The sequence below is a fragment of the Culex quinquefasciatus genome, chromosome 3 (genome assembly GCF_015732765.1).
Source record: "Culex quinquefasciatus strain JHB chromosome 3, VPISU_Cqui_1.0_pri_paternal, whole genome shotgun sequence".
NCBI lineage: Eukaryota > Metazoa > Arthropoda > Insecta > Diptera > Culicidae > Culex > Culex quinquefasciatus.
The window spans coordinates 157,384,032-157,397,501 of NC_051863.1; the positions used below are offsets into that span (position 1 = coordinate 157,384,032).

At 38.6% G+C, this 13,470-nt stretch overlaps 1 protein-coding gene across 3 annotated transcripts in view; it reads right to left on the reverse strand.

The window, feature by feature from the left end:
- The window catches only part of LOC6036260, a 35,894-nt gene extending 25,837 nt beyond the window's left edge, over positions 1-10,057 (reverse strand). For all 3 annotated transcript variants that reach the window (XM_038262840.1, XM_038262839.1, XM_038262838.1), the window contains exon 1: positions 9,081-10,057. The gene's annotated coding sequence lies outside the window, so the exon portion shown is untranslated. The remainder of the gene's footprint in view (positions 1-9,080) is intronic.
- Positions 10,058-13,470: the final 3,413 nt, after the last annotated feature.

The window sequence follows — 13,470 nt, forward strand, 5'->3', positions numbered from 1 at the left end:
CTGGGATCGAGTCGCATCTGCAAATCCAACTGGCAAGGCTATAAATACCTTCTTGGGGCGAAGAAGTTGCAAGTTTTCTTGATGAAAGCAATTAAAACTGCATTGCTTCGTTAAGACGGCTGCCAACGAGCTCCGCGTTTGATCTCCCCTTCTCGCTCCAACCAGCGTTTATCACGTGGAGGTGCGTCGCGTGCTTCCTCGTTAAAATTTATGATCGTAGGTTGGTCTGCACGCGATGGTTGAAATAGGATGAAATTTTAGAATAGCTTAAGACAGTAGATTCTCACTTATAGTTATCATAATGTTCTTTTAAACATAAACCAAGCAAATCAGCTGCATAATTGTACCTTATTAATATGCCATTCCATGTCCTAATAAGAACCAACAAGAATGTTCAAGAACGCACATAATTACACACCTGAAGGACAAAGTAACATACTGGAAACCCCGATTCAAGTGAAATAATGCAAATCAAGCACATCCGACAACGATCGAGCAGGTTCTAGCCGGAGAAATTACACACCTTCTGCACATCGAGAGTCCGGTGTTAATGGCCTTGGTGGCGGTGTGATATAGAACCTGTTTGTTTGATTAACTCTTCACCACCACGCGGGACGTGGCCCGCCGCGGACCATACCTTTTAGATAGAAGATTGCGACTGGTTGGTTAGAAGCAAGACAAGACTAGACAAAAAAAACGAGCAATACAAGTCGTTACACTTCATTGCCTGATTTTGGCAGGTGGAAAGTCATTAACGGTTTATTTTGGAAGTGAATGTGTTCTACATTCCTTCATGTTCGGAGCAGTTGATTTTTTTAAACGTTTAGGTTTTTTGAAGTCTCACGATCCACAATTGAAACAATCTTGCACTGTTTCAGGATATCCAGATGCAGTTCCCAAGATCGATTAAGTTTTTACAGTTACGTCAATCTGCTTTGTATAGTACTATCGGCCGCCCTATAATGCCATCATTCCGATAACTGTAGCTTTCTTGATTATGAGTAACAATCAAGCCAAGACAAGGGTGAAACGGAGTGAAAAAAATAAACTCAGCGTAAAAGAAGTGCACTGAAATTTGATGCTTTTTTTCTGCTCTGGTGTTCTTGTTGTCGAGAGTGCAAGAACCACTTGTGGTTGGTTGGTAGCTTCTACTTTTCAGTTAGCAGGCAGATTAGGGTGGCCAGAGCTGTGCATGGTTCTTCAGTTTGTTCAATTCAGAACAATCCTCGATCAGAGGCAAGATAAAAATATAAAATGCTACATGTTTATGTTTAAACTTATATTTTGGTGTGAATACAAAGAGACGAGTTGTTCCTTTTAATTCCGCTATATATTTTAATATCTTGACAGATACGTATTTCGTCTACTACTTGCAGACTTCATCAGTGTTCTGTTCTCGACAGAACAGAACACTGATGAAGTCTGCAAGTAGTAGACGAAATACGTATCTGTCAAGATATTAAAATATATAGCGGAATTAAAAGGAACAACTCGTCTCTTTGTATTCACAGTAATGCATTCTGCTAAAACGCTCAACCAAACCACAATTATATTTTGGGTTTTTTTTTAAATAAAAATCAAGAGCATTGCTTTATTTTTTACAAGACCAGGTGCTGTCAATACATAATTTCTTTTTTTTTATTAGTTTCACGGGATACTCTTCAAAGTTCTCATACCAACACAGTAAAAAAAATCATGGTAAAATTTCATCTAAAAAGAAGTACATCTTTTATGTCAGAAAAAAGCTTTAATTTTACCTCTAATAATGCGTAAATTTGTAGTAAATTTACATGTGGCAGACGCTGGGAAAAAATATCTGTAATCCCAAAAAAAAAAAATCAAACCGGCGATAGTTATATCTAGCTTACTAAGTCCGCGCCCCAACCCGCACGGCCATCTCGCCGCACGGTGTATTTTTTCGAGACCTCGTATCGGGGTTTCCAGCTTGGATTTTGGGGTAATTTCAAAGAATGCTAGAAATCTGGTAAACTTGGTTCGATTTTTTTTATTTGAGGTCACATATGGGTCAAATATAGTTGGTTAGAGTCCCCAAGGCATATTCATAAGAAATTTGAGTGATATAAACATGAATGCACCGATTTTCTGAGATTTTATTGAGCAAATATCCCATAAAATCGAAAATAATCTTCAAAAAAAAAGTTGTTCTAGACCCCCCGGCGAAATATTTCGCTGGACCCCGCAAAATGTCGGGAAAGAGCCCTTCTTTCACGGTGCCAAAAATCAGACATACCGAATTTTTTATCATTAGTTTGTTCTAAAAAACACACCGTTGCCGCTGTGAAAACTGGACGATCAAAGCCAATGTAGCTCTACGCATCTCGTATATCGTCTAAGTGCCCTATATGCAGTAAACTGCCCATGTTCGCATAAATGTCCCATATGTAAAAATAGCAAGCTAAGAAAAACGCATTTGAAGTTTGTCCCATACATAAGGCTACGTGTTAAGTTTTCGCGAAAAAAAATTGATTTCCTCCGGATTTCTGGAACAAAGTACTGGATGTTATATGCTCTTTTGAAAGAGCACACAATTTTGAGCCAAACTGCATCAATAACTCGAAATCGATGAAAATGCATATGGGACATTTATGCGATCAGGGGCAGTAAATACAGTATACAATGTACGGATGTAAATTTACACATTATTAGAGGTAAAATTAAAGCTTTTTTCTGACATAAAAGATATACTCCTTTTTAGATGAAATTTTACCATGATTTTTTTTACTGTGAAATTAGCATCCTTGTCCCACATACAATTTTGATATTTTTTTGTTATTTGGATCAAAATACTCAAGCTTCGGTAAAACCAGTCAGCTATTAACTAATGGTAATAAAATTCCGAGGTATAATGTTGAGTAAATTGCATCATTCAATATAAATTACTCAACTCTTGTTTATTTTTCTTAATAAAGGGCATTCCAACTCCATAATTCTACACTCGTCAAATAGTAGATATCCAATCGATTCAACATTATATCGAAACTGTTGATTCAAATTTACAAAATACGACCCCAAATAGTGGTTGTTCGGGCAATGTTCGGGTTGTAGTGGGCAATGTAGCTCTCTCAAATCATGAAATTTTTATTATGAACATTCAAAAGAGATGTGAAAGCGGAAGTGATAAAAATACCAAACTACAGTGAAATGAGAATCGTTTAAACATATAACAAAACATTTATTTAAGTCAAATACCTTGTTTATTGCTATCCAGGACTTGGGTGTGCCCTATAGGATGTAACAAAACGGGTCAATTTTGTGTGCATTTCAGGGCATGATCCTCTAGGTGTACTGAGCCCAAATCCTAAATATGAGCTTGATTGGTTGCGACAGAACCATTTTAAATGGGATTTAACCCGTAAAATCGGTGCGTTTTTTATTCTTCTGGCAGAACTTGCTGCTCCTGCAGAAAAGATTGAGGCAGGCGTCGCGACGCTCATGCATCCAAGCAAGCTGATGGTACTGTCAGAAGAACCTGAAGAAAAAGTTGATATTTTCAGCGACGGTGTTATAAATTCTGTAACGTTTTAAATAGTGGACGAATCTTTTCGCTTTCTTCGGCAAAGTTATTCCCTGGAACATGGACTAGGAGCTCATGAGGTTCTTGAAAAATGCAAAAATCGTTAAGGGGCTCAAAACTGGCAAAAACCAAAACGCACCGATTTTACGGGTTAAGTCCCATTTTTAATAAAAAAATAAAGAACATAAACTTTATAAAAACAATTAAAACTAAGTGAATTAAAGGGAAAATCTTAAGTGCATCAATTTTAATAGTTCTATTTGATTGAAAAAAACTAAACTTAACGATATACAATGTATTACACGGATAAAAAAGAGTTCCAAAAATCGTGAACAAGCGTTCATGAAAATGGGAACCACGAACAAAGTGTTCAAATCCTATGGTACGATTTTGAAAAACGTACCATGGCATTTGAACACTTTGTTCGTGGTTCTCATTTTCATGAACGCTTGTTCACGATATTGTGAACTCTTTTTTCTCCGTGTATGGTCACACAAGTAGAATCACTAAACTCAAGATTTTTCCAAAATATTATGAGCTTTTTTTCAACGCTTTGTCCAGATTCAAAATCGGTTTAATTTTTTTTTTGTTTCTATTGAAGTCTGTCTAAAGGCGAGCAAACAAATACATGAAGCTAATAAAGTTGCAATAAATATCATATCTTAGTTTAAATGAAACATTGAAACCACTCGAGAAACTTTCTTTGGAATACAATTCAATATAAATAGTAAAATAGCCAAAAGGAAAATCTCTTGAGTTTATCTGTGAGAAGGTCTGTTATATAATTTTGGATAACAATTTGCAATCAATCTATGAATATAATAGTTACCAAATGAAAATTTATGATTTCGTTTCAGCATTGGCCCATTGACCTTTTCAATATTCGGTTAACAAGTCGATTGTTCAGAAAATCTCCTAATTGTTATCCGAGCATTCGTTGGTGAAGGTTGTCTGAATCAACATGACTCGTCGCGTCCCGGCGCAAAACGCCGGCAATATTGCCCTACCTGCGGCTCAAGCAGGCAAAAAAGTGGGAATTTCCAAAAGGAAGGTTGAGGCCTCAACTGATGGCCAAAAACCGGGGATTTCCAAAAGGAAGGTGCTTTTGGAAGTGACATCGAACAGCAAAAAGACGAAAAAGAGCGACGGTACTGTACCGATGGATGAGGAGGAGGAGAACTCTTCGTCGCACGAGGAGCAGCTATTGAAGAACAACAAGTTTGCTGGACTGCCTGACGAGGACCAGGTAGCGGAAGCAAAGGAGAATGAAGTGAAACAGCGAAAGGAGAAACTGCCTCCTTTTATGTGCGGCAATCAGCAGCAACGATCGACTTTCGAGCGGGGCTGGTTGAACTCATCAAGTCTGGGAAAGTCCTAGGCAACATTCGTCTGTGTCAGGACGGATTTAAGGTGCTGGTGCAATCCAGGCAGCACTATCAACTGGTCAAGGATTACTTGACCGAAAACGAGGCGGAGTACTTTACCCATGATGTCGCCATGGATAAGCCGTACAAAATCGTCGTCAGAGGTCTGTACGACATGCCAGTGGAGGAATTAGCTGCCGAGCTAAAAGTTTTGAAACTGGATGTGTTGGCCGTGCACAAAATGAGCCGACGCAACAAAGACATCAAGTACCGTGACCAGCTCTACCTGCTGCATTTGGCTAAGGGATCGACGACGCTTCCTGAGCTGAAGGCAATTCGAGCGGTTTTCAACATTATCGTGTCGTGGGAGCGATACCGACCAGTGCATCGTGACGTCACACAATGCTTCAACTGCCTGGGCTTCGGGCACGGAGGTAAGAACTGCCACCTAAAGCGTCGTTGCGCCAAATGTGGTACCGATGCGCACATCACATCCCAGTGCATCCAAGATTCGCTGGTGAAGTGCCTCAACTGCAACGGTGAGCACTCGTCAACCGACCGAAAGTGCCCCAAGAGAGCTGAGTTCGTGAAAATTCGGCAGCAAGCATCGACGAAGAATCAGCCTCAGCGTCGTAGAACTCCTCCAGCCCTGGTGGAGCAAAATTTTCCACCTCTTCAACCGCGACGCCAGGTCCCGAACTTGGCACCGTTGCCGTTGGATCCCAGGAAGAGAGCTGAGATGAATCATCCACGGCCGGGTTCCAGCCAGGAGCCGAGACCGCCACCACCGGGCTTCAGCCAGGAGCCAAGACCAACCCAAGAACCAGCAGTTGAGGAAAATGGTAATGATCTTTACACCTCAACCGAACTCCTCAATATTTTCAAACAGATGTCCGCTGCACTGCGTGGATGCAAAACCAAGACCCAGCAGATTGAAGTGCTGACCTCGTTCGTCATCCAGTATGGATCGTAGGTCCCTCAAGCTGCTGAATTGGAACGCTTGCTCCATTAGGAGGAAGAATTTAGAGCTGGTGGATTTTCTTCGCGAGAAGGAGATCGACGTAGCTGCCATCACGGAAACTCATCTGAAGCCCGGTGAAAAAGTTTATCTGCAAAACTACAAGATCGCGACGCAGCTCGATAGGACCACCTCTGGAGGAGGAGGTGTGCTTGTCGCTGTTCATCGTGATCTCAAGCCACGCCGGCTGCCACACTTCAAGCTGGACATCATCGAGGCCGTTGGGGTGGAAATTCCCACTTCGGTTGGCCCAGTACTCTTCATTGCTGCATACTGCCCACGTCAGGTGAATTCCAGAGATGGTTCAGCAGCAAAACTGAAGAGCGATATCCAGAAGCTGACACGGCGGAGCGCAAAGTACATCATCGCTGGTGACCTCAACGCGAAGCATGAAGTTTGGGGCAACAGCAGGAGGAATCGGAACGGAGTGATTCTGCACAACGATCTGCAAAACGGATACTACAACGTTGTGAGTCCGGATCGTCCAACGAGGGTGGCTCGGTCTGGGAATCACTCAATCATCGACTTCTTCATTACCAATATGGCTGAGAACGTGGCTCATCCTGAGGTGTTTGAAGAGTTGAGTTCTGATCACTATCCGGTGGTTGTGGAGGTTGGAGCTTCCGTTACTCCGCAGCGGCAACCAACCCGGAAAGATTACCACAACGTTGACTGGCAGCAGTTTCAGCAAGTGGTCGACAGCAACATCGACTATGATCAACACCCGGAAACTTCTGCCGATATTGATCGTTCGCTGGAGGTGATCCAGCAGGCTATCAACCAAGCAGAGGCTGCCAACGTTCGGGAGGTTCCTGTTAATTTTAAGGTAACTGATATTGACGTAGATACTAAACACTTGATTAGACTTAGGAATGTTTATAGGAGACAATATCAACGGACTGGGGACTATGACAAAAGATTTCAGTTAACAATTTGAACAAAATCATACAAGACCGACTTGACAATATCAGAAATCAAGAATTTTCAAAACATGTAAGCCAGCTTGGGAATTATTCAAAACCATTTTGGAAACTTTCAAAAGTTCTTAAAAACAAACCAAAGCCTATTCCTCCTCTTATTGTTGAGGATTCTCCTTTGATTACATCCGAGGAAAAGGCAAATGCACTTGGGCTTCATTTTGTTAGTTCACATAATCTTGGCGCTTCCATGACCAGCCGTAAAGAAACATCAGTTGCCAATAGTATTTCAACAATCAATGACTCTACCTTTGAATTTCCTGCAGATTCCCATGTTTCTGGTGAGGAAGTCAAAGTTGCAGTTAAACAAATGAAAAATATGAAAGCTCCAGGCTTTGATAACATTTTAATCTAGTGTTGAAAAAACAGAGTGATCAGTTCTTTCAACATCTAGCCAATATTTTCAATAAATGTTTGCAACTTGGTTACTTCCCCACCAATTGGAAGCTGGGCAAAGTCATACCAATTTTGAAGCCTCAAAAGATCCAACATCGCCAACAAGTTATCGTCCCATTAGTCTTTTGAGTAGTCTGTCCAAACTCTTTGAGAAGGTCATCTATTCAAGGCTTTTGGATTTTACCAACGATAATAATATAATTTTGAACGAGCAGTTTGGCTTCCGAAAGGGACATAATACTGCTCATCAGCTTACGAGAGTAACTAAAATCATCAAGCAGAACAAGCTTGAGTCTAAATCAACTGCTATGGCTTTGTTGGATGTTGAGAAGGCTTTTGACAATGTTTGGCATGATGGTTTGATACATAAACTGTATTTATACGGTTTTCCAATGTATCTTATCAAAATTATCCAGCACTATCTTTCGGAGAGATCGTTCAAGGTTTTTCTGAATGGGATTGCTTCTGGATTATTCAACATTGATGCTGGGGTTCCCCAAGGAAGTATTCTTGGCCCACTTCTGTACAATATTTTTACATCTGATTTGCCTACTCTTCCTGGTAATGGTGTGTTGTCACTTTTTGCTGATGACACTGCCGTTATTTATAAGGGTAAAATAACCAGATATTTAGTTGGCCGTCTTCAGAAGGGTCTTGACGTTCTTTCCGAATACTTTGGCGACTGGAAAATTCGCATAAATGCAGCCAAAACTCAAACCATCATTTTTCCACTTTCCAAATCGGCCAGATTTGCCCCAAAGGATGATGTTTTGATTAAAATGAATGATGTTTCGATACCCTGGTCAAAGGAAGTTGTCTATTTAGGTCTCATACTTGACTCGAAACTATTGTTTCGGCAGCATGTAGATAAAATATTGAACAAGTGCAGCATTCTCATCAGGTGTTTGTATCCTTTAATTAACAGAAAATCAAAGCTATCTTTGAAAAATAAGTTAGCAGTTTACAAACAAATAATTTACCCTGTTATTGAGTATGCAGTACCTGTTTGGGAGTGTTGCGCTAGAACTCATAAATTGAAGCTCCAGCGTGTCCAAAACAAGGTACTCAAAATGGTTTTGAATGTTCCTGGCTGGACAAGATCAAGTGAGGTTCATGAATTAGCAGAAGTAAAAATGTTGGATCAGAAGATTCAAGAAAAATGTTTGAAATTCAGGGAAAAATGTGCTATATCTGAATACCCCTTGATTCAAGGATTGGTTTAGTTTATGGTAAGTTTAAGTTAGTTTTAGGTTAGGTTATGTTTTCTTAACATTTTTTTCCTCATTGTACCTAGTGTTACAAAAATGATAAATCATATACTTTTAAAGTTATAAAAATGAACAGTGTTTAAATCACGAAAAGCAAACTAAAGCTGAAGAGCCACAGCTGACCACTTATTATGTAAACCAAATGTAATTATTATAAGAAAGATTCAATAAAGTATATTTAATTTAAAAAAAAAAAAAAAAATTCAGAAAATCTGACCCAAAAACGTCTTTACCAAAACTGCATCTCGTACAAATGACGAATGCGCCAAGTTCGTTCCATCGAATTTCTCCTGTAACAATACCCATTTTTCCCTGCACTTCTCGCTTGCATTCCCTCAAGAAAACCCTGTCCGCACGAGTACCTGCACCGAACCCAAAGAGTGGACCCTTCGCCCGAGATTCCCTTTCTTGGTGTTTGGAGAGAAAGAGAGCTTGATGAAGATGGACCAAACCGTCCACACAGCTTGGACCTCATCTTCTTCCCGGTTTTGTTTTACTTTGCATTGCTTGGACCCAACTTACTTGCTCGATTCTTCTTCTTCTTGCTGCGACGTGACTTCGATGACCAGGGACCTCCTGCACCGAGGGTGTCCCTTCACGCCGGTGGTGGACAATTGCTGTCCGATCAGGCAGAAAAATGACAAAACTTTGTACGCTCTGTGGGTATTCCGGTACAGCTGGATGCAGTTTCGATGGTGTTTTTTTTTTCTTTTTCGGGCTGACCGTTGAGCAATTTTTAACTGATAAATTTCTCCTCTCTTCTGAACTAAAACTGGTTTCGGGACACTCACTACTGGCTGACGATGATGACGGTGTGACTTGCGCTGAGATATTTTCAGACTTCTCGGAACGGTTGCTAGACACTCCACTGAGCTCACTGCACTACATATCTCTCTCTTAATTAAGTAATTTAATAACCATTCGAAACACGCGCCGCACGAGCATTTCTTCGTCACATTTAATATCTTCCTAGAGATTCTTAATTAATTGACCCCGGCCAGCCTGTGCGATCTTCCTCCGACGAAATAGCACGAGCCATCTTCCCAAAGATCTCACAGCACAGTGTTTAGAATGGGAATTTATGAGTTGAAACTCAAAATCTCCCCTCTTGTCTACAGCTGGGCCGCCCCACCGGAAGTCGGTTCCCGCGATCCGTCCGAGATTCGCTCTGATCCCAAAAGCGCCAGCTATAATTAAGCAATGAAAATGCTAAAACAAAACTCCATCTTCTGCCGCAGCACCAGCAGCCAGTCCGGCAAAGGGAATTAAAACAATATTCCTCCGACCTCCAGCAACAGCTTCGTCATGCAGATTCGAGAGAATCTAGAACACCCCGAACAACCAAGTCGCGCTCAAGCCTCGAGACCCAAAGGTTACACCAGGATTTTTTTGTTGCTATTATTTTTTCCTCCAAGAAAACAAACTCCGTTTTTATAACCCACTCCGGTGGATACACCTTGGTGTAACGCCGACTTCAACCGACGCGACGATCGTTCCGTTTCGAGCAACGAACCGAGCTGAACTGAAAACTGGTTTACTTGGCGTTCAGCAGCCGCAGCAGTTTACTCTCGCGCGATGTTGATGTGGAATTCCTTTTGGTTTGTTCCTTCGCGCCGTTCATGTGCTCTGTGCTCTGGCCAGACCTCTGGATCATGGTGAAGCGATGTTGGGTGTTCAGCAGCTCGGATCGGTGCGACGACGACGACGACGATGTTGACCACCATTCAGCGGAGTGGTTGTCGTGATGGCACTGGATGAAAATGTGAACCCTTCTTTTGAGTTTAAAAAAATCAAGCTCAAAAAAGTTCACTAAATAATCGTGTAATTTAAATATAAATCAGTTAATCAGCGAAAAATGCCTAATACATTATTACAGTCTTAACAATATTTCAAAATTCATGAAAAAATTAAACGGTGTGAGGTCTTTTTGTGATTTGTTATCTAAAAAATCATTTAATTAAACAAATCAGTGTAGTTTCAAGTAAATATTAGTAATGTTCTAAAAGCTGTTTTGTTTGTGTTTCATATGTTTCAAAATATTCTATCGGTGAAAATTGCGTTTTTCAGAAAAATGTGTTTTTTCATACTAGTGGAGACGCCTGGTACTAAATAAAAATTGAAAAAAGTGATTTAAAAATACTTTTTTCGAAAGATTATGCCAATTAAAGGTAAAAGAAATGTAAAACGTTTTGAAACATGGCATACAATTTAGCTTTTTAACAAATTATCAGAATTCACTTGAGCCACCATGCGCCTCCATTTAATTGGTACTTTATATAGGAAAACTTTTTATTCTGAAAAACGCAATTTTCACCGATAGAATATTTTACATTTAAATCTAAAATAAGTGTTTTTGATTTACAATATTTTTCTTCCTTCATACCGTGTTATAGGACCTTTTCAAAAATTCTAAATATTAGATATTATTACTAAAATACACTCAAAGTGTCAATGAGAAAGAGTTCAAATCGGACAATGCACTGCTTTTTCCACTCAACAAGTAACAAGTTTTACATGAGTTTTAAGTGTTATTGAAACATAATTCAAAAATATCTATAGAATTATAGGCATTTTTAGTATCGAGACCAAGATTCTTAGTGAATTATTGATGGCAGCAACAAAAAATTATTATTTTTTATGAAAATACTATTTAGATGAATTGTGATCAAACTTTAATCTTTTTATTAACTTAACCTCAAATTAATATACATTATGTAAAAAAAAGTTAAGGAACTTAGTTTAAACATTTCATAGTGAATTTTCCAAAATAAATATTTATGGTAACCTTACTAATGATTAATTTGACATAATCAATTAAATTTGAACACTTTTAGGCTAAAATTGGTTAGAAGCACAGTAACTTTCAATCTCACTTCGGTTATAAAATACCAATTTTCAGTAAAACTATTTTTTATAGCACTATCAAAAACCCGATTTAATATCACCAGAGGTGAAATAGAGCCTTCCTTACAAAATGATGAAACTCCGAGAAATATATTGGTGCAAATAATTTTTCAAAAACATAATAAAACCATCCAGTGAGAATTTTACCTAAAGCTTCGAATCTTTTTAGGCTAAACCTCAAATGCCATTTTTTTTAAATTTCAGAAGTACATTATTTGTCGCAAGACATTTAAATTTAATTAAGAAAAACATATTGGATTGACATTATTAGAAAAAAATAAAGGGTACTCAGTCTATAATGTTAGACTATGATTAACTTAAAAAAATATGTATCGCATTGCACTTTGTCGATCAATTATGAGAAGCCAGAAAGAACACTTTCACGCGCAGCGTAAAACGCGCAAGCGTAAAAGCGCTGGCGTTGAAGCTTCGACTTGACGACTTGACGAGCTTTCGAGCGAGAACGAGCCGGGACTTCGAATTTGATGTTCAGTATATGATTTTGTATGAATCCAAAAATTTAATAGAAAAAATAGGGTAAAAATAAGACGAAAAACACTAAAATCGCTATATCTCTGGAAATACATTTTGGAAAAGCTTCAAATTTTGGGCCCAAACAGTTTATGGCGCATGTTTTCGAATGGCTTTTTGTTTGAAACTGAATTCTTTAAATTTGATAGTGTTATCTGTGAAATAGTCCAAAAAATACCTCTAAAAATGGCTTTGACCACATTTACTGGTCGAAAATTGTGAATCGAAAAATAAAATGTTCGTCTCCGACCCCACGGCTACAGATCTGACTTTTAAAAATTGTGGGTTTTACGAGCGGTTTTCCAGTGATGGAAGACACAAATTTTTAAGAGCGGATACAGACATCGGCCATGTATTTCAGAAAAAGAGCTCTCAAAAATCAGACTTTGAGTTCCGGGTTTCGGGCCAAAATTCAATCAAATTATCACATCTAAACCTTCAATTTAGTTATAGGATTTTTTCCTGGGACGAATCCTCGCCGTGCACGATTTTTTTTAGATTTCTGAAAAAAGCGTTTTTCCAAAAGCAAACCTTAAACCTTTCTTTTGTAAGAAAGGCAAAAAAGGTACATGTACATTGTATGGTCTACCAGAATACATGTTTAAAAGCTGCAATCTTGAGACATGTTTTACTGTTTAAATATTGATTAAAAAATAAATTTAAATCTTTTCAATGTAACCTCGATTAACGGTTTTGAAAATGCTAGAAGATCATAAAATCACTCTGTTCTTTATATTTTAAGGGGTTACGTACATGTAGAAAATCACAAAATTTTATATTACAGAATATTTGTTAAATCCACTCAAAACAAGATTATTAATCTCTCCTCAAGATGAGATGGACCAAATTGGCTAAAATTTGAGGTGAAGACTCTCAAGTTGTTTTTCGTGAAAAAAATCAAAAACTACCGTTTTTTATATAAAAAAAAAAAAAACACACAAAAATATTGTTATCTTTTTTTTAACTTTTTGAAAATCGAGCTTTAGCAAGCACACGGAATCGGTTTAACGAGTCTTCACCAAAATGTTGAGCCGATTTGGTCAAGATCGTGTTGAGATATCGTGGCACCCATTTTTTGAAACTGCTAACTTGAAATTGCTATATCTCGGCAATGATGCAACCAAACATCTTCAAACTTGTTTTGTTAGTAGGTAAAAATGTATATTTTAATGCCCTGAAAAAAGAATTTAAAAATATTGATATGTGTGCTCATACTAACTTCTGACTTTTTTGCCAAAATACATGTATGTAATCCCTTATGGCCGTTGCAAATATTTTTCAAAGTTTGGAAACTTTGTATTACATACATAATCTTGGACGCAAATGAAAGGGTATTTGATAGGCTTTCATGGAAAAATAGTAAGAAGTTTCAAATATCTAGCCTAACAATTGAAAAGGTCGTATGAAAACTTAAAATGCTGCAATATTTTGACCGAATTCCTCGGAAAATTTTACATAATATTTTAAATGATGCGAT